Consider the following 26,340-nt stretch of genomic DNA (forward strand, 5'->3'; position numbering starts at 1 on the left):
TGGTGATGCACCTGTATGTGTTGTAGTAGACTAGATTTGACCGAGGTGGGTATTTGATACTGGGCAATAGGCATCCTTCGCACTATTCAGTAGCTTGAAGCCTTAAACCATATCAAATAATGTTTTTACATTATGCAGGGTTTCATTCACTTATTTGAAGAGTACATGAGCCCACATGTTTGTGTCATCTATGTATTTGTTATTGTTGCATTACTCTTGCTAGCCTATAATTTGATAATAATCACATTCAATAATTTGAACCCTTCATTCCAAATTATTTTCAAGCATTATAATGTAATGTAATCAATAATGTCTAATCAATTTCAGTGGGCCAACAGATGATGACTGACTGACTGACTGCAGAAGCCTAAGTACACTCACACACTCTCACATCCTTCTCATCCCTTCCGATTATTGTTTTTGGTCAATGACAATAAATACATGTTCTTGCCAGCCAACAGGTCCCTCTGTATGTTTTTTTTATTATCGATGATGACTTTGTGTGTTGTGTACGGCTTGGGTTGTGTACCTGTGTTTGTAGGTGTCATTTTGATATGAATTTGGCTAAAACAGTTTGTGTTTGTTAGTTACAATTATGTTGACAGGAGAGCTGAGCAGGTGGTGACATGAAAGAGAATATACTGAATAATGACATCACAACAGTATAATCCTAATGTTGATTTAGAATGATATATTCCTCTAAATATGGCTAAAAAAGGTAAAAAAAATATATATATATATTTAAAATTATATATTACTCTAAATATGGCTAAAAAAGGGGGAAAAAAACCCTCAAATTTTTGTCGGCGGCGCCCGTAGCGTCCACAGGTCGCTCCGTCTGCTAAATCTTTCAAACTACTCGATAAAGTTTCGCAAATGAAATTTCAAATGTACTTAGGGAGCGAAAAGGGTTGTGTGAACCTCCGCGCATGGTGTTGAAACAATAGCGCCACTAATAAACATGTTTAATCCCTCACTGAAACCCGGGTGTCATTTCCTCAAAATGAATCAGCGACAAACACTCGTCTTCTTCTGCGCTGCTGGGGCCGGAAGTGATAGCGAGCGCTATGACAGCAGCGCAGAAGAAGACGAGTGTTTGTCGCTGATTCGCTGTGGACGCTATTTCGGCGGTGTACTAATAAGGGACTGCGTAGCGTTAGCGGTTAGCAGTTCCGAAAGGGGCAAGATACGGCCCTGCTCCGAGCAGCCCAAGATGGCAAGTTCTGCCTCCGACTGCAGGGTTATCTTGTAGGCCTTAAGCTTAATTTATACTGAAAGTGTCGCTCAGCACATGGTCGCAGACGAAAAAGAAAGTGTCGCTCATGGTGTTGCATTTGTACTTCAGTGAATGTTCGCCTTGGTTCAACGGTCACGTGACACTCGAACACTATACACTAAGTAGTAGACAGCCAAGAGAAGAGAGGGAACGCACATAAACGACACACAACTCACCTCCTCTCTCTCTGGGAAATTGGTCACAATGTTCTTCGTGATTTTCAAGAAGTCATACATCAAGGACAGGCTGATAAAAATAGCTGGGACACGTTCATTCATTTCAATCGAGTGAAAACCAAAACAAGGAAGACAAGCGCGTGCCATCTATATAGCCAATCAGACTTGCGCGACACATCGTGAGGTAGTCAGCGACACTAGACATTTCACTAGGTAGCAGACACTGCTCGCCGACACTTGAAAGTGTCGACTCAAGTCCTCATTTCTGTCGGCGGCTGTTTCAAAAGTGTCGGCAGACAAAGCATAAAGAGTACCGATCAAATATTTTGGCCCAGAATCCCATTAGTGAAGGGCAGAACCAAAAGGCATGAGCTAGTGTGCCATCTGACACCTGTCACACCGTGGTGAGACAGAAGGGAAGATCTTGTGTAATTTATGCTTGGAGAACACACAATGGTGTTTGTGACAAAATAAATACAGGGTTGTCTGTCCGGTTTAATCTTAATAAATGCATGGATAACGCATGCCCTATCAGCCTCTGTTCCAGGCCGTTGCATGGCGCGTTCTAGCTCTACTGTATACTTAATCATTTTCAGAAATTTCTGTTCTGAGTGATCACTGATCAGCACAACATAAACCAAGCAGAAAATGAGGTCCAGGTTGTAAAAAAAAAAACGTAATTCTCCTTTAAGTAAATGACACAAGCATCTATTGTTTAAACAAATGGATTGCTCTCTTTGACTCCATTGTTAACTTAAAACCAATTTATTTTCATTATGTTAATTGGGTTACGTTTTATTTTACAGCCCCGCTACAGGGTAACTAATTTGGCAGGCTACTTATAAAAGGAAAATTCCGTAGTTACAGGGTAACAAAACAAGAAGTCTGGGAATTCAAGAGTAACAATTCTGTAATTCTGAGAGAAGGATCTGCCCGATTTGGAAAAGACACTCCGTTCATCCGGTCAAAGTCAAGGACCTTATGACCTCAGCTAGGACCTATGAGTTCCAATGCCAAGGAATGAAAAGAATGTTCAAGAATTGCCTAGGCTAGTCTCACGTGTTCAGACTCCTCGTAGGGCAGGTTTGCTCACTGAGTTGTCAACTTGTGACTTGTCTTCTTTCCACAGAAGAATGTTTGCTTCTGGGGAGAGCCTCCTCTGAGGTGGAGATGTTGTCAGGTCCGGCAGAGAGGACAGTGACTTTTATTCCCTCACAACGTTCAGGTTGATGCAAGATGGTGACTGACCGAGCTTTCAGCAGCAGTCTGTGCACAAGAGTCAATTATTCTATCCTATTTCTATCTTGATAAAGGGACATTGTTCTTCCTCCTTCTCCAGTTTTTTCCCCATTTGATTTTCATGAGTGTGTTTTGGTCTGGCTCCAGCATCTCCTGCTCTAGCAAGACTGGGCTTGTATTTCAATTGTATTTCGAGTGAGAGCTCCAGCTCCTCCTCGCTTGCCTGTATCTTTTGGTTCTGCAGCAAGCACCACTTGTCAAAAGTAGGTAGCCTATTCATTTTTATATGCACCAGTGCTATTGTATTATTAAATATTTTTGGTAACCCTTTATTTTACAGGTACCCTAGTTACATATGAACTATTTGTAATTACACATGAACACCAAATGTAATTACATAGTAATTACCGATAGTTATAAACGATGTTCATATGTAGTTACATTGTAACAAACCTGTAAAGTGGAGTGAGTCTGTTCAACTGTAGTTCATATGTAGTTATATTGTAAGAGACCTGTAAAATGGAGTGTGTCTAGACCCAAGAAGAGATGTGCTGCCAAATTTCAGTGCGAGACCTTCCCGTTTCTAACCGCTAGCCACATTAGCAAATACCATGCATTTTGCAAGCTATGCGTTTTGCCAGCTATGTCGTTTTGCAAGTTATGCTCCCCACCGAAAATGACGTTATCAAACATGTTAAACATTGATGCCAAACACAAACAAGCCGTGGAAGCACAGAGGGAAACTTCTACCATATTTAATATTGACTGACACTCTCAATGTTTGCACTTGATCATTTTTGTGATGTAAATTTTAGATGCTAGTCACTTTTGATCACATCTTTTGTACAATGTATCTTTATTTTTATTTTATCTTATTATTACCTGTATTTATTTTACTGTGAGTTATGAATTTAAGACTAGAAAAGTAATTTACTGTACATCCTTGTATTTATTCTATTAATTCACTAGCAAGGACCACACAAACAACCAGGAAAGTTTGACCATTTATTTGAATGGAATGGATAATGAGCTCCATCTCGGCGGAGTAGCCTATAGTATATGGGCTCCATCTCGGTGGAGCGTGAGATCCGTCTCGGCAGATGGTCAGTGGTTTGGGGAGGTTCAGCGGGGTCCGGCCTACATCCGGTCTCCGAGGAGTCCAGCAGACAAGCGGCTTCGACAGACCCCTTACTTCTAGTTACCTATAGAGGAAGACAGAATGAGGAGAAGACGGAGAAAGGGAGGAGAGAGAACACAAGAGGGTGGGGGGGAGGGGTGCAGAAGCGAGAGCCAAGAGGAGACAAAGGGGACCTGGGGAGGTGTGGCTGTGAAGGCCTGATTGATTGCGTGGTCCTGCTCCCGAAACTCACTTCCAAATTTTGTGTGTGTGTGTGTGTGTGTGTGTGCGTGGGGGGGGGGGGGGGGTGTACATTGAGGATAAGGCATTCACTGATACCCCAGAAAATCTCCCTCTTTTTCACAGCCCCTTGTGGACAGGTATGGTTAGAGGTTCCTTGTACAATTTACAGCATTCGTTTTTATGCACAGCCTGTGAGGTCCTGTTGTAACACTTATCACAAAAAAGTAACACTATGATTATGATTCACTGGAATAATAAAAAAAAAAGTTTACTACTTCTATGTCAAGTGAAATGCATAGAAACAACTCAACAAAATTGACTCTTGCACAGCTGATTTTGCAAAAAATGTCCACAAAGGGGGGTAAACCTTGGCTTTTGCTGAAATGACACCACTGCATGATGAACAGTGCAGTGAAACGTATTATGTGATTATTATCGCCCTGAGCTCAGAGAAGTTAGCTAAGTTCAGGCTTTAGCAGGCTTTCATTATACACTCTCTGAAATAAGATGTGTCGTGTGTGTAAGCAGTGCAGCGATCGTTGTTTTGGAGATGGAGGCGGGGGGGGGGGGGGGGGGGGGGGGGGGGCTCGACGGCGACATGGGGGTGCCTTTAAAAAATGCATAGCCCCAGGGTCCATGTCAGTATTGTTCCGGCCTTGCTTATTAGACTATTCACAGACAAGTAAGTGTGAAATTACATATGCTGCTGACCGCGCCTCTTGAGTTCCTGTTGCAATGGGGCTGCCCCCAGAGGTTAGAGAAAAAAAAATCTGTTTAACCGATGGGTTCCCAGATGGGGACCCTCGTGTTAGTAAAGAATGTTTGAATAGTTAAATAACAAACAAATGTTGTTTCTGTTTGTCTTTTTATGCTTCTACTGGCTGCTTCACAAATTGCCCCCCGGGGATAATAAAGACCTTGAACCTTGAAAGTCTGTAAGCAAGTGCAAGTGTCTCTTTTGTCCAATATCACATTTAAACTTAAAATCTATTTTGCAAGCAGAAAATGTGATGGCCAGGTTGTAAAAAATAAATAAACTGAATTCTCCTTTAAGTAAATGACACAAGCATCTATTGTTTAAACAAATGGATTGTACTCTCTTTGATTCCATTGTTAACTTAAAAACAATTTATTTTAATTATGTTAAAGGATGGGTTTACCGATGGGGAATATGAATATATATTAATTCTTAAAAAATCTTAAATTTCGAATCCGTTGAAATTTTTGAAATTGCTTGTTCACAGCCAGAGAAAAAAAAAAAAAAAAAAAAAAAAAAAAAAATTGGGCCAGGTGACGCGTTTCGCGTCGAAACGCGTCACCTGGCCCATTTTTTTTTCATTTTTTTTTTTCATTTTTTTTTTTCTCTGGCTGTGAACAAGCAATTTCAAAAATTTCAACGGATTCGAAATTTAAGATTTTTTAAGAATTAATATATATTCATATTCCCCATCGGTAAACCCATCCTTTAATTGGGTTATGTTTTATTTTACAGCCCGCTACAGTGTAATTAATTTGGTAGGCTACTTATAAAACAAAAAATTCGTAGTTACAGGGTAACAAAACAAGAAGTCTGGTAATTCCAGAGTAACAATTCTGTAATTCTGAGAGAAGGATCTGTCTGACACTTCCACTTCAAAGTCAAGGACCTTATGACCTCAGCTAGGACCTCCAGGGAGTGCCAATGCCAAGGAATGAAAAAAATGTTCAAGAATTGCTTACAGGCTAGTCTCACATGTTCAGACTCCCCGTTGCTATGGAGATCTATATGGCTGGCTACCTAAATGGCAGGTTTGCTTACTGAGTTTTGACTTGTCTTCTTTCCACAGAAGAATCCCCCCTCGGGGATAATAAAGACTACTACCTGCAAGTGTCTCTTTTGTTCAATATCACATTTAAACTTAAAATCTCTTTTGTAACATTGTAAACACAAACCTAATTCATAATATCGACATAGTAAGATGTTCTTATAACATTTGGATTCTGTCATCCAATTCAGATATAAAATATATTTCCCATTCCTATCCACAAATGTATAACATTTTATTTCTTTTTCTTTCTTTCTTTCTTTCTTTCTTTCTTTCTTTCTTTCTTTCATTGCATTCAACTAAACTAAGCTACAGTCTGTGGTTAGAACAGTATTTTCTCACCTCATCAACAGTGAACTGCAGGGGGAGCCATCTGTCTTCGTATTGATAGCATTCTGGCCCCTATGATTCCCCTCCTGATCTCTTCATTATAGTCTTCTTACAGGCATGAACTCATGTGCTGTTATATACTTTCTGTGGCTAGAATTACCATAAGCCTACTATGTGATAATGATGGTCCAATACATTACAAAAAAGTCACAATGGTCAAAACCCACAGGTGAATTTAAGAGGTGTTACCATTCAATCCAAATCATAGATCCAAATATACATTTGGCTCCATCTAGTGGTCATGAATTGAATTATGGGAAGATGTCTCATCCAGGAAGGGAATGCCTACAGGGTGGTGCAGACACAAGCACACTGACTGAGTGCCATGGTAGACAATAATAGACATATGCCTACAGTAGGTGGTATTAGCAAACCTAACAAGACCTAATAGATGTAGCTGCTTCTCTAATTTATCACAGTTTTTCTACTAGCTTGATGCTGCTACACATCAGTAGCATTTTAGATAGGCTATGTGCATCCAAGAGCGAGTAGCAGTGTGTAGTCACTGCCTCCCATCAGGTGTGGGATAATACAGTGGGCTACAGTATTGTGAACTTATCAAATTGTATTCATTTGATTCTTTTTTTGAAACAATGGCACATGAAACTCACAATATCATTTAATTATGTACATGGAAACCCTAAATGCCTCCATTGGTACCATCCATGGCATGCTCGATTGTCAGGAAGGGGGCTAAATAACGCTCCAAATTTTGGCTCCATTTTGGCAAGGGAAAAACTGGCATGGGTCTGATGACCTCTCATGTGAATTTGAATGGGTTCTAGGGTATCCACGAGTCTCCCCTTTACAGAGATGCCCACTCTATGCTAATCCCATGTAGTTTTTGGCCTAAACCATGCAGTTTTTTGCATCCAGCAATGTGTTATTTCTGCCTATTCTATTTGAATATTTCTGCAGATTGGGGTCCCTAAACAGCACTGGAACTGCTTCACAATCATCCTTGTGGGAGTTTTGTGTAGCAATAAATCTTTGAGCTCGGAGTGCTGTCCTTTTCGTTTTTTTGAATCACAATCATCCTTCCCACAACAACCACGCCTTTTATCTCCTCCACACACCGCAGCTACATGACCATACTCTTGACAACTGAAACATCTGAGTGGCACCCTTCCATACGGCCTCACCCTGTAGCTCACACTGTCCAGGAACACTTTCCAGAAGCCCTTCTGTAAAGGTCAGACACACAGACAAACTATCCTCTTTCTTACCTTCTATATAGGCAAAGTGACCGCCTACTTCTTGTTTCAGCACTATATTTTCATCCGCCATTTATTTCACCAAGGACATTTCGTAAAATGCTTGTAAAAAATACTTTTACTTCGTCAACACAAACGGTTCAGCTATATTTAGAATCGGGAGAGACCATAGAACATTTCACTCCAACCAAAACTTAAAAAAACAACCCAGAAAAAATATTTTCTTTAAATCCACGATTGTTTAACGTTTTGGCCTGAGTTAAATGTTGTGTGGTCTCTAGCTGTTTCTAAATATATCTTAACCGTTTGGTTTGACAAAGTAAAACTATTTTTATAAGCATTTTGCAAAATGTCTATGGGAAAATAAATGGCGGATGAAAATCTCTGGTACAGTGCTGAAACAGGAAGTGACGTTCCACTTTGGCTCTCTATAAATCTAGACAAGGCTTCTGGCCTTATATCACATAGCTACTGTTGTGTCAATGATTAGCCTATGAGAAAAATCTACAATAGGTAATCAGTGAACCGTACTCTACTGGTCAAGTTGTATTCTCATCTGGATGTAAACAACTCACAATTGAAGGTTTCATATACAGTAGCCTACATTCAGGCGGTGTCTCATCATAGACGTGTGGTCAATGGGTCAGCATGGGGGGAAATCCTCCCGTTATCCCCATTCAGCATAGTTAGCATTTAGCTGCTAGCCCAGCCCAGGCAGACGGGGATTCAACCCCCGCAGTAAACGCACATCTGAACAAACGTCTATGTGTACCTGCTCTAGAATCCCCAATCATGTAGTGTAGAGCCGCAGCACCGTCCTTTGGTGAGTCAGCCCATTGAAATATATTGGTGGGTTTTCCCCCACCGTCTAGTCTCGCGCACCAGCCGTAGTAACATTTTGTGGGTGTTCCCACACACAGACCAACTGTATCTATGAGCCACAGAGCCCACGAATGGCGAGTGGGGAAGGCCCCGGACTCAGGCTCAGCAGCCATCTCCTTGCCCTCTGGCGTTGTGTGCTAATAGCCTCCGATAATCTGCCACAGAAATGCTATTCTTAGCCCACAGTGCACTTAACCCAGTCAAGTATGGCGTTGTGGAGGGTCACTCACACCACCTATTCATTCATACTGTACTTGGGGGATTTTCTATCTCATACAGCACTGACGCCCCCCTCTCTCATAGCAAGAGGAGCGTCACATCATGGAGTCATACGCCATACTCAAACTGTCTATTCTGATTCAATAGAGATTGTTAAAATGTCTTACAAGTCTCTCATGATTGAAGTGTAGTCTAGACTGAATTTCAATCATGGAAGACCAAAAGGCATAGGTAGAGCACCCCATGCTGTCATACCCCTCAGCCCAAATGACGTCACTAAATTACGTCACCATCCCCGACGTCACCTTCTCTATGACTGCCCAAATGACGTCAGTTATTACATCATAAATGCCCTTCTCCTGGTACTATATAAAGCCCCCATCACCACAGCTTAAATCACACTTGTGCAGTCATCACTCACTCACCTTGTGCCAGCATCCCGCATCCATCCAGCATCTCCAGAGCAAAAGCTTCACCCCACCACTATATATACAGTATGTCTGCACCCCTTGGGCACAAGTCAAAGAGATGGATGGAGATGGTGGTGATTAATATGTCTTCTCCCAGTTACATAACTACATGCTTTTGGCTGGTTTTAAACTGCAGGGTGTAAAAGAAGCACTACGACATCTCTGTTGTGAGGGATGTTTCTTCACAAGAGGGCCAGAGTTCACAAACTTGGCTTGGCTGATTTGACTGTGGAATACACTTCCCGTAACGTTCACCCAGACGCTGCTTGTGGCTGAGCACAACAAAAAGCCGACCGGGTACAGCCATCGGCTCCTCGCAGCAGTAACGATTCAGTTATGAACATGTAACTGATGTTGGCCGCAGTGTAGCTTAATTCTGAATGTTGCCAAACTTCATCATACTGACGTTTTAATTTGAAAATGGCCGCCAACTAGCGCTGAACCGGAAGAACAAATACGTTGCGTCGAACGCGGAAGAGAGAAAAAGTGGGCGTGGTGAATAAGGTGAATACAAGGAGATAAAAACATTGCCGCGGCCTACTGTAGATCACCATCTAGATCACCACTGTAAACTGCCTCACATCGCCAGTTTTAAATTTGTAGTTGGCATCCTGCTAATTTTATTTTTGTTTTGGTCCTACCGTTAATCTCGTAGTCTAGAGGCGGAACTAATCTGACGCACCCGTGTTTATCGGACAATTGAGAACGTAACACACACCTTGATACATGCAAGCAGAGAGAGCACCAAAGAGCCACGACGGAGCCAAGAGCTCACCAAAGAAAGCAAATAAAAGATTAAACTCCGAACCTGCAGCCTAGAGGAAGGAGGACCTAGAAGCAAGACGTTTTATCCCCTTTAGTAACAAGCAGCCTACGAGGTACGTTTTAAATTTGTTTCTGTCTGATACATGTGTTCTGTGTTGTGCTAATGTGCTAACCTTGCTTGCAAGATGGATAACCTCGCGAGATCAAAAGAGACCATCGTGCGTTCCTTTATCGCAAAATAACTGGGATGTGGAGGCTAAATGATATAACATCCGTTTTGTTAGCGTTCCATTTGCAGAAAACTTGAGCTGGGAAGTTCACTGTTCATCAGATCCAGTCGCTAGCCAGGCTAGCCATTGTTAGCAATAACAATTGACAATGGCATTTTGCGCATACAAACACTGCAGCCTCATGTCCACACACATAGAAGTTAGGCAGTGCTGTGTGTACAGCTGATTTAAAGCCCCAATCAGTAAGATTTTTGACATTTTTTACTGTAAAAAAACAGCTATTTAGTCACAGGACATGGTAGATTGACTGGTAATAGGAAGACTCTCGGCTTTATTTATCCGACACCGCCCTCCATTGGCCAGCACTGGGACTAAGCAGTTTGCTGTCAGCGTCCCGTTTCAATACAATCGAAAAAAAGGAAAGGATGTGCGCATGCGCTGTACAGCGTAAGTGTTGTTTGCCTGAAAGCAAGGAAGTAACTCGATTCGGATTCGCTACGAAAATTATGTTTCACGGAACTATGGATTATTATTTCATCACGTGGTGAGTACCCGATGTCACAACATGTACATAGAGCTTTCTGGCGCTGTGTTTTGTTGACTTTGAACGGCGATATCGTTATCGATACGAATGCACGCAGAGGGCGCAGTTGGAAAAGTTACTGAATGGGGCTTTAATGAGACACAAACAAAACAGAAGTGCTAAACAATATTACTACGATTACTACTACTGTTGTTGCACAGCGCAGCCATCTTGGAATTTTGAGGTTGGGGCTGCTGAGTCTCCTACGAGTTTGGAATGGGAAATACCAGCTCTGATGACGTCACTACCCAGCTCATGACCTTTGAAGTGGTAAGATTACCAGTCCCCAGTTATAAAGGAATGCACTAGGCTCGTTTGAGTTGACTGCCGCCTCGCCTGGAAAGCAGACGAGAGCAGCCGAGCGTAGGCACGCGAGGCGTCAACAAGTCGAACACCCCCGCAGCACACTCACTGCTGCTTTTCTTCTTCTACAGTTTTTGTTTAACAGGGGTTTGTAAAAAAATTAAAACGCAGAAAATGGCACTGAAGGCTTTTCCGGGTGGAAAAGATGTTTTCGCTCTTCTCCCGACTGGATTCGGCAAGAGTTTGATCTGCCAACTGGTAGTTAAGAAAATGGGGACAAAGCCCAATCCTATATTGATCATCATGTCTCCGTTGGCTGCCCTTATTGCAGATCAAATCAAAGAGGCGAGGGAGCTGCCTGGGAGTCACTGCTCTAATGCAACTCGGAGATATTGACGCTAGGGTTTTCACGATACCAAAATTTTGACTTCGATACCGATACCAGGTTTAGTATCACGATACTCGATACAGATACGGTACTCGATACTAATGGATAAGAAACAGAATGTCCACAAGGTTGATCACATTAACAAATTCAAGGTTTAGTAACACCCTTAACAGTCACTGTGGGATTGAAGGACACCTTTTGAAATGTGCCTCTCTGGTGTTAGAAGACCACCATATTAACTGAATGTTTCTGTATTAGAGGAATAACTAACTGAATGTTTCTGTGTTAGAAGAATAACGCCATATTAACTGAATGTCTCTCTGTGTTAGAACAACACCATAATGTAGGCGAGTGGTTCCCAAATGGTGTGCCTTAGGACAAGTCCAGGTGTGCCTTGGGATTTTGCATTATTGCAATTGCAAATGTAGCCTAAAAGTTTAAACTATACAAAAAGTGGGTGTGTTGCTGCTTTGATGTAGTAATTTTGCAAAGTTTCAAATTAATTCCTAGAGAAATATATTTTGTCAAATTGTAGGCTATTTGACATTAGTAAAAAAAAAATTTTTTAGAGTGATAAGAGTAATAGAGGCTATTTTGCACTGATAAACTTAGGCTATATAGGTGTGCCTTGAGATTTTGTTGTGCCATTGGTGTGCCTTGGGCACAAAAAGTTTGGAAACCACTGATGTGCACTGACTATGCATCTCTTAATACCAATATTTCTCTTTACACTCTTTACAAATTATATAGCCATGTACATTGCACAATCCTGTGGTATCAGTCAATGTTTGAGACAGGTCCTTTGCCTGTCTCATTGAAAATAGAACACAATAGAAAAATATGAACTGCAGCACTGGCACAGCACACTGTAGGCTATGTAAGATGGCTCAGACTGAAAAGTTATTAGTGTGTCTGTCCAGTAACACACGATAACATAGTAAGGGTAACCCAGGTTATTTCGGGACATATTACAGGTGTCACTCAAAGGCCACACGCGCAGGCTTTACCGACGGGTCCTGAAGGCGTCGTGCATCAGGCAGACTGGAGAGGATGATGCAGCTGCGAGTGTTTGTCTGCTCTCAACTCTGTGAATCTCGCTTTAATCTTCATAACAGCGGCTCATTACCCGATGTACACAACGTGCACCAGTTCTGCACAAGCACTCGCGGGTCTCTCCTCCTTTTACCGACTCTCACTAATCTCAGCGCGGTTTACATGCTTTTCAGGTCGGCTAGCTAACGCTGACACGCTAGTTATTGTTAGCTACTTTAGCTTAGCTTTCTCCCTCGGTTAGATTCATGTTCGTTACGCATAACATTTGTGTACATTTGCTGGAGAGGGAGAAGTCTCCCGCTAGTGTTGAAATCCAGTGTGATGGCAGAGACACCGGGAAATTTGTTTATTTGTTGCGTCACATGTAACGTTAATTAGACGAGGAATCCCGCAACTTCATTTTAAAAGCACAGCAACGACCAGTTAAAGTGATGGTACTGAACTTTGGGAGCTTCCAATACCGAACCGTTTTTAATAAAAAGTATCGAAAAAGTATTGAAATTTCGGTATACTGTGCAACCCTAATTGACGGTCACGCCGACATCCTCAATGGGCGATACCAGCTTGTTTTTGGTAGTCCAGAGTCTTGGCTACTTAACGATAAATGGCAGAATATGCTTTCCTCAAAAGTGTACTGTGAAAACCTAGTGGGGATTGTCGTTGATGAAGTTCACGTCACATACAAATGGTAAGTTAAACAACGTTTAATGGTTGTATAATTGAATGTTAAACGACTGTAAAACTGATCGCTGAAGATGAACAGGCTTATAAAAATACTGTTACAGTCTCATACTTACTGTAAGATGAAGTGTTTGATGTTTATCCCAACCTACAACATAAGACATTAAACACTACATCTTACACTGAGTCTGATACTGTAACTGTATTGCTGTACTGTTATCAACTACGCACGTTATTGGTAAACTTAATTACCAAGACTCATTGTTGGATATAATTTTCTTTCAAACAGGGGAGAGGGGGACAAAAAGCAGCCAGCCTTCAGAGAGAGCTTTGCCAAGCTAGGGGAGCTTCGATCCATTGCCAAAGAAGGTGAGTTTTGAAATACACTTCAGTAACGCTCCTTGAAGAAATCCATTATTAATTAATAGTAATTCAGAAAAGGGGGTAAGTCTCCTCAGATCTGCATTGATTGTATGTGAGGGGTCTGCATTGTGCTGCTGCCTTGCAAGGTTGTGTTGGGGTGGGGGGTATTATAAACAGGGCTGTAGTGCTGGTTAAACGCGGGTAAACGTAGTTTACGCACCTTTTCCATTTTCCAATATAGTTTACTCACTTTTAGTTTACTTACCTCTGAAGATAGTTTAGTCTCTTATTATTGGGCGAGTTTTAAAATTTTAGTTAATTTTGCTCTCAAAGTGCACCTCTAGCCTCTTAATTTTGCTCTCAAAGTGCACCAGATTGATGCATTTTACTTTAAAATGTACAAACATTTCTTCCGGGGGACCATCCCCCGGACCCCCCTTGTGAGTCCATCCCTTAACCAGCTACTTTTCCTATGTGGCTGGCTACTCAGAAATGTGGGGAACCTCCTGATATACTCATAGTCTAAATATACTACCGGTATTATATGATTCAGATTAAGCGGTTCTAGTCTCATATCTTGTCTTGTATATGGGTGACTGAAGCTTATAGTTTCTCCGCCGTTATAGCGGCGTGCCACGTGAGAATGCTGCCCCAAAAATAGTATAAAAAGTATAGTTTACCCACCTTTTTTTACCACTACAGCCCTGATTATAAAAAAAACCCGGAACCGTTTGATCTAAGTTAGTGCTGTTCAAGTTTATGAATACAAATATTAGGTATATTCTTAGCTGTCATTTAAAGACAATATTAAATTTGGAAAAGCAACAGTGTTAACCTCACCTGACACTGGCAAATATTGTAAATCACCTACTTCTTTTCCTTTTAGAATTCTACCAAATTCTATGTTGTTACAATGACTGTTTGTTGATGCATGTGTGCATTTATTTGTTTTTCAGGTACACCTGTGTTAGCCTTGACTGCATCTGCTGATACCAAGAGCAGAGGCCGTGTCACCAAGCTGCTGAGTATGGAGGCTGCAGCTCAAGTGACTGTTAGCCCAAACCGGAAAAACATCAGGCTGGGACTGAGTCTGGTTCCTGACGACAACTTAGACTGTATGGACTGGGTAGTGAAGGAGGTCAAAGATAAGGGGCTATCGATGTCACCCATCATAATCTATTGCACATCACTTGAGTCAGTAGGAAAAGTGTTCAACTATCTTAAAGCTGAACTGGGGGAAGATGCTTGGGTCGACGGAGACCCAGATCGTCAGGCTAAAAACCTTCTGATAGGAATGTTCCACAGTCACACACTGCCACAGAACAAAGACCGAGTTTTGGCATCTTTTAATGGAGAGGGTAGCTGCAGAGTTGTTGTAGCAACAATAGCTCTTGGGATGGGCTTGAATTTTCCAAATGTTTCACATGTTGTCATGTATGGCTTGCCAGGGGATGTTGAAGACATTGTTCAACAGGCTGGAAGGGCTGGCAGAAATGGGTTGCAGTCACATGCTGTTTTGTATGCCATAAAAAAAACTACAATAGTAAATGCAGATGTTAAAGAACTTGAAAAGACAGGCACTAAGAGCTGCTTTAGAAAAGCGCTGTACGGTCATTTTGAAGAGCAGACCACAAGTGTTGAGCCAGGGCATCTGTGCTGTACCTATTGCCACTCAGTATGTGCATGTAAACATGAAGGTTGTGCAGAGCCTATTCCCAAATATGAGGTAATAGAACAGGATGTTAGCTTTCAAGGGAAATGTAGAGTGGTAACACAGGAGGAGAAATCTTTAATCCGTGACATGTTAGAGGAATACATGAGCTGTTTAGCTAAACATACAGCACATATCTACACTAGCAAGTCATTATGTACTGGATTCGGTGCTGAACTTATTGATGCAGTTGTAGAACACAGCACACACATATTTGACTTGGCTTACATTGTTAAAAACCTTCCAGTATTCAGATTAAAACATGCCAGAGAAATTCTGCTAATAATCAGTGAAGTATTTGCTGATATTGAGGCTATAGAGCCTACTCCTCAAGAGGATCAAGAGGATAGCTACACTGAGCCAGACATGAATTATACTGGGTACTTTGATGAGGAAGATGAGGAGGACTTTGAGAAAGGATCAACAAACAGCAGCACAGACTCATGGGAATAGCATTCAGCAGTAGGCCATTAGAGGCTCTTGTACATGACTCTGGAGATGGGGTGTCGACTTCAGCCGTTGGAGTGTCTTGTTCAGTGGACTTGTTTAGTTGGATAAATGATCATGAATAAATTGGTTTTGCCATATAAGCGATTGATTAAAAGTTTGTGTTTTTCAAAACGGTCTGATGGTGTTTCTTTTCAGCTATTATTTTTTCAAATAATGATTGTGGAAGCATTAATCCAAATTTGCCATTTTACATTGAGGACAGTGACACACATGAACTAACTTACAGATAGTGGAGAAACATAACTTGTTCTGGAATAGATTTACTAGCAAACATAATGAAAACAACATTGAAGTAAATGAAAAAAGTTTAATGTGAAAACAACACTGAATCAAATCCAAACATTAAGTATATACAAATATGATAAATATTTACAGATAAAAGTTCGAACACCTAGGTAAGCAGTTCTGTCTTTCTTTTGTTAGTCCCTTTTCAAATGGGGACCTCCCTCCACTCCTTCAATTTGCTCCTCATCCAGGCCCACAACTCAATGTGCTTCACTTTGGAAAGCAGGTTTCTTTGGAAATTGGGGAACGCTGTGAACTGTCTGCCTGGTTGGTCTCTGAAGAGCTCGGCCTCTCTGACAACCTCAACAAGTGCTAGGATGTCCTCTGTCTAGTTACTTTCTTTATGTGTGCCGCAGGACTTTGAGACACCCAGCTCTGTGTCTGTGGTGTCCATAAGGTCCTTTAGGATGCCAGTGGACTTGCTGGCCCTGTCTGCTGCTTTCTCGGTCATGTTTGGACCGCTGCGCTTCAGGAAAGACTTCAAAAAGTTGTTGAGGTGTTCCATGTGCAAATCGAGGGGGATATTCTTTCCCATTCCAGAACCTATTCCAGGTCAAACTGTGTGCCAAGCGAGGGGAAAGAGTGGCTTTGATCTGCAAGGTCAGCAGGAGTGTACTGTAAGCATATTGGCTGTGACCGTGGGCCTTGTAGAATAACATTGAATTGAATTGAATTTTTTATTTGTCTCGAACAGAAATTAAAAACACATTCATTTACAAAACAACATATTATATGTCCGAGAAGGGACAGAAAGAAGCCATGCTTATCTAGTCCTGCCCCTCCTTACTACTTCATTAAATAAGGTTTAAATAATAATAATAATAGCTGCTTTACAATACAAAACAGATAGCCTACCATAGGCAATCCCACTTAATGCTACGGAATGTGAAATTAAGTATACTAAGTGCAATACTCATTTTTCAAGCTCTCTCTTATACATGTCCATGATTGATAGTTTATAGATTCTTTTGAAATTTCCTATATGATTACCGGTACTCCTTTTGATCATTTCGTCCAAGCCATTCCAAAGCAGCACCCCACAAACAGAGATGCACATGCTTTTTCGAGTTGTGCGAACCTTTGGTTGTTTTAAATTCAGTGATCCTCTTAAATAATAACCCCCATCTCTACCAGAGAACATGTGTTGAATGTTTTCTGGCATCATCTTGTTAATAACTTTAAACATAATTTGCCCGGTTTTATATTTTACCATATCCATGAACTTCAGAGTGTGAGATTTTAAAAACAGACTGTTTGTGTGTTCTAGATAACCAACTTGATGTACTATCCTTATGGCTCGTTTCTGCAATGTGCATATCTTTTGTAGGTTGCTTTTGTAAGTATTACCCCAGATTTCAATACAGTATGACAGATAAGGTTCAATAAGTGTAAGTATAAGGTATGCAGTGCTTTCTGATTTAAGATGTGTCTTGTTTTTCCCAGTATTCCGATGCTTCTTGCTATCTTTGCGCACAAATACTTTATGTGAGGATTCCAGCATAGTTTGTGATCTATTGTAATACCCAGGAACTTGTTCTCGTATACTCTTTCTAATTCTACATTATTAATTTCCAAACAAAGTTTTGTGTTGATTTTTCGATTTCCAAAAATGATGAATTTTGTTTTGTTCAGATTTAATGATAGCTTATTCTTATCAAACCAGCATTTTAATTTATTTAATTCTGTATTTGCTACATTGAAAAGTTCCTGCAGATCATCCCCAGAGCACAAAATATTTGTGTCGTCAGCAAAGACAACAAATTTGAGCAAGTTCGATACTTTACAGATGTCATTGATATACAGAATAAATAATTTGGGCCCCAAATTACAGTAAATTGCTACAGTATACAACCTCAACAACCTCTCCCCATCTCCCTCCTTCACTGCATCCTGCATGTTGGACAGGAAGAAGCCAAAGCTCAGTCTTGCTTCTGTGTGGCTTTTTTTGTGGTCCACTGAAGTAGGCCTAGCTGTATCTGATACTCCAGAAGGTACTGTTAAGCCATGTTCTTTTTTCTCATGGTTCTCCCTTGCCTTGCTGTATTTGTACGTGATGGGACAACCTGGCATGCGGCATGGGAGCTTCTTCCCCTGTAGAGGCCGGTCGCTGGCGCTGTCTCTGACACCGGTTACAAGGTCTGGGATGTCATTAAACATGACAAACCAGTCGACAATTTGGGACACAGCTTCATGCAGCCAGCTCCTTTTCACATCTGGTGAACCAGTCGTGATGTGGTCGGGGATGAAGCCGTCAGGGACATCTGTTGAAACATAATAGTAAAAGAAACGATAATTACAGTTCGATATTTGTGGAAGCAATACACATGACAAAAGAGCCATGATATTTAAACAATTCAAAAATAATAATTCAGATGCATAGCAGGGAAGGACTTTTCACCTGCCAAACGTTGGATGTGAAAGTGGGCAGGAGATTTTTGACTGAAATTAATAATTTACCACTGAGTGGGTGGCCAATTTGATTATTTATCTGTCAGTGTTCGCCTTTTAAAAAGTTAAGTTCTTATTAAAATTATTACTAAGTGTTAAAGGAACACTCTGCCCATTTTCAACCAGCTTTGTATCATTAGAACATCAGTAGTATATCAGAAAACTGTAAACGGTTTTGAAGTCTGTCATTTAATTTGACAGTTATTGAGTGTTAAAGTGTGGACCAGTGACATCACTGGTCCACACTAACTCAAATTAATAACTCATTAACTTAAATCAACTCTCAATAACTGTCAAACTAGATGAATGATGAATAGTTTGACAGTTATTGAGAGTTGATTTGAGTTAATGAGTTATTAATTTGAGTTAGTGTGGACCAGTGATGTCACTGGTCCACACTTTAACACTCAATAACTGTCAAATTAAATGACAGACTTCAAAACCGTTTACAGTTTTCTGATATACTACTGATGTTCTAATGATACAAAGCTGGTTGAAAATGGGCGGAGTGTTCCTTTAAGATGTTTAGAAAGAATATATAGTGACCAGCCGGTATGTGACCATAATTGCACTCGACTGTTTAAGTGATGAGGATAAATTGTATACCTGTGACATCCTTCAATCCAAAATGGTCCATTGTGGCAGCCAGAAAGAGAGCAGCAGTGTCCTTATGCACAAACTCTTTATATGCATTGAATGCAGCATGCAGACCTTGTTTCGCGTTGCTGCACCTGTAAGATGATGAGAACAGGGCGAGGAGCAGGAAGAAGCAGATGGCATGTAGAGCAGTGGTTCCCAACCTTTTATGTCTTATGTACCCCTTAAGCTGTTTTTCCATGCCAATAGTAGGCCTACCCCCTCACTCATGCATGTTGATGATTCTCCTAAATTTGTTCTATAACTTTTAGTTGGATATGCAGACATACAAGTAAATCCATACAAAATATTTGTTCAATGAACTGCCAATGTTTGGGCTTGGCCTTTTATTCCTTTTGTCGCCAGACTCCCCTAAACCTGTTTCTGGAGTGACAGCAATGGAATGTTTTTATGCCATTTATCAGCTTAATAGTTGACACTTGCCAGGGGGAATAGTTGCAGCACGCACGTACCATTTTAACATTGGGCTTAAGAAATGACTTGGAATGATTTTTTTTTTTTTTTTTATCATTTTGGAAGTAAATTGTAATCTTAAATCTTTCCAATTACCCCCTGCAAGCTGCTCGGAATCACTGATGTAGAGGACCACCAGACTAATGTCAAATTTATGGTGGCTGGATTCTTTTAACCTGATGCGCCGTGGTGACACATATAGTACTAATAATAACAATAATAATAATAATAACAAAGAGCACTTTACATAAACTAAAAGACGCTGTACAGTAACCACTGAGGAGACGATGTTAGTCAAACAAAAGTGGACAAAACATGGGTCAGACAGACAGACAGACAGACAGCGATGGATGGGGGAGGAGAGTTGGGAGACTAGGAGAAGACGGTGGAGAAGAGATGGCTTTTGAGGCGGGATAGAAATATTCGAAGACAACATTCTGAAAACATTGTTTTGTGGGTGTAGTGGGTGAAGAATCAGCTGATAATCCATATTGCTGTGATTAATCAGTTTGAGCTGATACATTGAGCGAGCTCACCTACCTCAAACAGGTTTCGGATTGCATGCCAATCCTCAAACTTGAAGACAAGGCCTTCTAGTCTGTCTTCACTGCTCTCTCCTTCAGCAAAGGCCCACTGTATGTTCCGACTGCTCCCCTCCGACAGCCTGTCCCCGCCCACCAATACGCTGGCCACTCCATGTGGGCCCTTTGGAACATACCTACATGAAATATGTTAATGCGCCACATCAATGTATGTGCATGGTAGAAAAGCACTAAGTTGGTGCAGGTGTCACTTTGCGTCAAACAACGCGTGCTGAAATGCACAAATACTGACGTCAGATAAATTAGTGACCTGCCTTGGAATTTATGAAACACATGTGCCAAAGATTTTGCCCACCCCTGCCTTAGTTCATACAGTACTTACTCTTTCTGGAGGTGCTGTAGAACATCCACCAAGTCCCCAGTTTTGTTCTCATCTTTGAACAGAAGTCCAAGAGGGTGCTATGAAGAGACAATATATGGCTTGTAATAGCATAACGGTTTGCGTTAAAGTTCTATGCCAGTACTGTAGTCAGTACTTGCTCAACCCACAAAGTTAACTGAACGTATAACTCACAATTGCAGCGTACTTCATTCTATACTTACGTGGGTGGAGGCCTCTGTCATTATCACTGAATATTGGTGAGGGATGTGATGAACCACCACAGTTGATAATGGCTTGAAGGCATCTAGGTGCTGTGTCAGGATTCGGCTCCCCAGGACAATTAATTTGTGGCGCATATGGGCTAGCCTGGGTAAACCCAGCCCCCACGTGACCTGCTCTCAGACCTCTGGTTCTCAGTCACTAGGAGACTTTAAGTAATGATTCAGTATTCATAAACTACTGAGTATGATGCACCACTTTACAATAGGGTACACAAAAAGAGTGCCTAATGGACAGGTAATACTTAAGTAATGAGTAACTAACAATTAACTATATACTCACAAACTGACCATTGACTAACCATTAACTAATGAGTAATTACTCTACTAAGGAACTAACAACTAATCAAGAACTAATGATTAACTACTATACTCACAATGTGACCTTAACTAATGATTAACTAATATATTCACACACTGACATTTATTAATCATTAACGAACGATTAACTACTCTACTCATGGAACTGACCGACTAATCAGTAACTAATGATTAACTCCTATATTCACGAGCTGACATGTAGTAATCATTAAGTATTGATTAACTACTCTACTCAGGAACTTAGATACTAATCATTAACTAATGACTACCTACTCATTAACTATGATTAACTAGTGATTGACTAATGACAAATTATTCCTTAGCTACTCATTAACTAACTATTAGTTCATGATTAGTTTACTAGTAACTACTACAGTATTTGTGTACGTTATTGTAAAGTGTTACCCAAATATTACAGATCCAAACATTTTAGAAGAAGGCCGCAGTACAGTACATTTATATTGAACCAGACACTGATGCATGTACTTCTTAAGCACAGGAAAAGACATTGCAGCAAGATGATGACAAATATAAAGTATGCAAACTGACATATGTAAGCATGTTTAGCACTCAAGGGTATACAAAGCATCGTCTTCTCCAGATAAAGAGGCTGCCTATAATGGCTGAGATGGAGCAGTATTTTGCTAATTTTTTTGCATCAGGCTTTAGCAGCCCGCCTAGTTGCAATCCACGGAGCACGAGTTTGTGGACATGCCCCAGACTCCCAAACACAAGCACAATGAGTTGACAGCTGTAGAGTTGTAATATATTCTACCAAGGGCTGATATTTCATGAGTTTGGTTGTGAAGCAGGTGTCCATGTACAGATCAAAAGAGCAGGCTATTTATTCAATGATGGTGACTGACTTTCTGCTTTCATCGCTGTTCCCCATGGCTGCTACGGTTCCTCAGGTCAGACCACGAATAATTTAGGCCACTTGAAAAAATATACCACAAGTCATATGGACATTTCTAATTAAATGTGTGAGTTTGATTCCCGCAGCAATCCTGCATGAGGTAGCTAGTTGGAAAGTAGCACAGTCACATGTTTTAACGTGCCTTGGCCATCCTCATTTGTATTCATATCTTGACAAGGTAATGGATTTACACTGTGATAGTTGTGGTACTGTGGCATGGGGACAACACTGTGTGCAACTCCATCATCACAGCACAGACACAACAACACTTTGACGGGAATCATGGGGGCCATATTCCATGTTACTTCTTGGTACCGTATCCCAAGGTGCGGGAGAAGGAGGATGGTGGATCTGAAACACCATTCCTCAAGCCTATTACAGCCTGACACATTTCTAAAGCTACAGCGTATAGGATGCCCCGCGTGAAATCTCTGTTGCCAGTTTATAAGATGTGCAAAAAAGATTCCCAGAAGAGGATATGATGCATTATATGAATCGTCAAGATCGTTCGCTGCAGTCTCTGTGGACTCCCTTCAGCTATAAGCAGTCGACTTGAGCATACTGAAAAGGTAGCATCCTTTATGCTACTTCAAGTGGGAGTACAACATCTTTGTTGGTTTATAAAACGTATGGTAAATGAACAAAATGCTGCCATCAAGCAAAGATCACTCGCCACAGTACAGTGGCCTTCAGATTCACATTCAGATTTTATTCATCCATCACAAAACAAAGGAACATGCAGATTCACAGTTGAATACAATAGACAACATACGGCACGTGAAAGGGAGAGTCCAAAGAAGCAAGAAATGCTTCTAGTAAGAGACCCAAGACATGAAACAACAAACAGACAATACAGTTACGCACATTCACACCCACCCATCCATCCACCCCCCACACATACACATACATACATCCTCACACACACACACACACACACACACACACACATACATGCACGCACATGTGTGTGTACACACACACACACACACACACACACACACACAGACACACACACACACACACACGCAATACATAATGAAATGTATTTATTCCCACAGCGGTCATTTTGAACACTTAATGTGGGAAACTCTACCTGGATGATTGACATATTTAAAAATCACATTACCTCAATGAATGAATACATGAGGACTTCATCAATTTGCATAGCAATCTCAGGAATTGCAACTATAATGACTGATTGAATTTAGCAGGGAGGCTACTGTACCTAGCTTACTAGACTTAGATAGCTAGCCAAGTAAAGTGTTGCCCAAATCCCCAAATCTTTGACATCATCCTTCTCTATGCACCTTGTTATATCACACTCAGCTGACTCACTGTGAACACATGTGGTGAAGCCTGGAGGTACGCACATTCTCACAACCATTTTTTTCTCTCTCTCTAAATACCAGTGCCTCTGTGGAAAATGCCTTATGGATTCTTTCTGTGTGTAGGCCTACGCATAATTTATACGCCTGCCGATCGTGATTTCACTGATTAGTTCCTCCTCTCTTGAAGGTGTGTAATCAGCTAAATCACCCGTTTGACAGAATGTACAGAATGTATGATTGTTTTGGTCATGAGTTTCATACACGTTCTGTAATAAAACAAATAAAAGCCAAAATCCTATCAGATGGGGGACCCCAGGACAAAATCTTATTAACTGGGGGTCCACACTGTGGCATTAGTCCTTGACCAGGCCTCACGTTTACACAGGAAAATTAGGCACATTTATCTAATTTTTTCCATTACTGTATCTCTCTCGTCTCCTTTCCATTGTAAAGTCTTCCTACTTTTTCTCCTCCTACTTCTTCTGAAATCACACTTTTCTAAAGAGTGCCAGATCATGAGATCAGATCACACGAGTGAAAACAAAACCACCTGGCAGCGTCATGGGTTAACGCGTTTCCTGCGACTCTTTTTCTACTGCACCGCCTCCTCCCTCCTGAAACTGTCCTGCTCCTCTGTTACTGTATTGTGATCAGTTTGCCTGACTGACCTCCCCTCAAGATGTCCATCCATCCCTGTCTCTAGTCCTTCTCCACGCTGGGCCAGGGTGAACACCCACGTGCAGGCATTGATGGTTGCTGGGCACACTTGCCACAGACTCTCCATTCATTGTTCTCCCCTCCCTCTCTCTCTCTCTCTCTCTCTCTCTCTCTGTCTCTCTCTCTTATAGATGAGACCCCCCATTTTCCTTCCTTCCTTCCATCTAGGAACCTGGGTTACTCAGATGGATGTCAGCTTCTGTGGTGCAGGAAGCCCTAGTGGCCCCTTTATGAAGATCCATGGGGCTATTTCACCCAGGACTAAGGTGGGGTGCACTTATAGCACGCGGCTCATGGAGCCTTGGGTGTTCTTGACACAGACACAGTTGTTCACAGTGATGTGTAATGTGATTGTTGTGCATTAACGAGGCTATGTGGATGGATGTAAATGTAATGTAATGTAATGTAATGTATGTGGATGGGCCTCAGGAGCTGGGGCTGACATTGAGCAAGGATTAAGTCAATTAAAATGTGACAGAAACTTGGCTTGCAGCAGCAATTAAGGTCAGAGACCCCCCCCCCCCCCAAAAAAAAGCAGCTGTTTAAATGTCTCATTTAGAATGTTTCTGGTGACACAAACGCATTTAGGCCACGCTTAAAATTCTGAGGCAATGTCCCCCCTAGTACGCTTACTTCTGTATATCACCTTAACTACTTTAAAAGCAGCGCTTTCAGGTCAGAACAGTTGTTTGGGGAAATCACTTGCAGTTATTCTGCTTTTGTATCGATAGTAAGCCATCGTCTGAGGTCAGATCAGCCGAGTTTGGAAGACGAGCCAAGTGACTGCTCTCCCCACAGAGGAAAAACTCCCACCTGAGGTAGTGTTGTGGTGACAGAATCTATTGACGCTTTTCACTCAGCTAGTCATCGAAGGTCCTGTTTTTCCCTTTAACCACCTTTTCCTTTCATCATAGACTATCTCGCTGCCGCCAATGGAAACGAACAGAGCAGCACAAACTTCATCACAGTCAATTTGAAACCTGTTAATGTTGTTAATGTGTCTCTTTAGCATCCCGCTGGTACAGCAGCCTGGGGATTTGCTGTCGGGTTTGAAAGCATGAAAGAAACCGCGAAGGCTATGAGAATTTGCGAGACCTCACGCTCTGCATGGCGGGCCGATTTCCCTCCCCGAGCGCGGCACTCCAGCCACTATAGCGGCCCTTCACCACCATCACACTGGTGATAGATCATGTTGTAGGCTAAGCCGTGGTCGCATTGTGTATAACGACAACAAGCATGCAATACAGTACGTGTGCACAAAGCATTTCCCGCGTTGGGAGATTTCGCTTATCGGCCCCTCAGAGAGAGCTGTTACATAAGCTCGGAGTCTGGCGAGGGACCGGGAGAGTGGAAAGTCTCACGACTCACTTTATCACTACGCCACCATACAGCCTTCTTTAGAACAGGGCTCCTCTACTCCACCACGCAGGTCTGTTCTAATCTAAAGCCACGACATGGACTCCATAGTCAAACGTATAAAGAGTCTGTTCTTTCTGTGCTTTCTGCTTTTGCACAGAAACATTTCTGTCAGGGGAAGTGTCAGTGTGTCGCCTTTTGTTTCAACACTGTTACGGGCTCTAGTGCCATCGCTTCCATCTTTTCCCCCTCGTTGTTCAGTGGAGCTAGTTTTGCCTGCGTGAATATTTCCGTGATTCCTCTTTGTGTTATTTGCTGTCTTGCTGAGTGGAGCAATATGGACTACAAGTCCCATGGTCCTGGTGGATGACATCACAGGTAGAGAGAGCTGAAGAGAAGCTCAGAATACTGCAGATGTGTGTTGGGTGTATGCGTGTGGTGCCTCTCTATAGGAGGGCAAAATGGCAGGGGCTTAAGGCCCCTTTGACGTCTATATGTGCACATGCCTGGTTCTCATCCTGAGGATGAGGGGGCTAGCCTACGCTTTTATAGAGGATGTGAAGTTGACGTCATGCTGTGTTTGGGTATCTATGTTTGTTTATTTGTTGTGAGGATCCCGCTGCCTTTCTGTTGGTGAGTTGGATGCTGTGTTTTGATTTTCTCTTGTGATTCTGGAAAAACGTTGCCATGTCTGTCATTTAGCAAGAAGAACCAGGCAGCAATTATTAATTAGCCCATATGCTATTTCCGTCTGATTATTTCAGTTCAGGGTCTGTAATCCAGTCTTGGGCTGCCAAATCATATGGATCTATGTCGTTTGTTCAAATACCATAGCTTGGCATTGAGATTCAATTTTCTCCCTTCTCCATGACCAATTTAACCAACATTGCAGCCAAACAAAACAAAGGGTAAGCCCTTGTTCACATAGGATGCCTAACGGAAGCAGAACTGAAGCTTGAGGCCGGCTCACGCTTAACCGTTCACACAAGAAGCCTTCTCTTTTCCTCTCGGCGCCTTGAACCCGCCCACAACTCCCATT

At 41.7% G+C, this 26,340-nt stretch overlaps 1 long non-coding RNA gene across 1 annotated transcript; it reads left to right on the plus strand.

The window, feature by feature from the left end:
- Nucleotides 1-9,786: 9,786 nt before the first annotated feature.
- LOC310785552 lies at nucleotides 9,787-15,656 on the plus strand. The gene is made up of 3 exons (XR_014553183.1): nucleotides 9,787-9,909; nucleotides 13,324-13,403; nucleotides 14,354-15,656. It is a non-coding gene; the product is annotated as an uncharacterized lncRNA (long non-coding RNA).
- The last annotated feature ends 10,684 nt before the right edge of the window (nucleotides 15,657-26,340 follow it).

The sequence above is a fragment of the Poromitra crassiceps genome (genome assembly GCF_964638095.1).
Source record: "Poromitra crassiceps genome assembly, chromosome: 11".
Taxonomy (NCBI): domain Eukaryota; kingdom Metazoa; phylum Chordata; class Actinopteri; order Beryciformes; family Melamphaidae; genus Poromitra; species Poromitra crassiceps.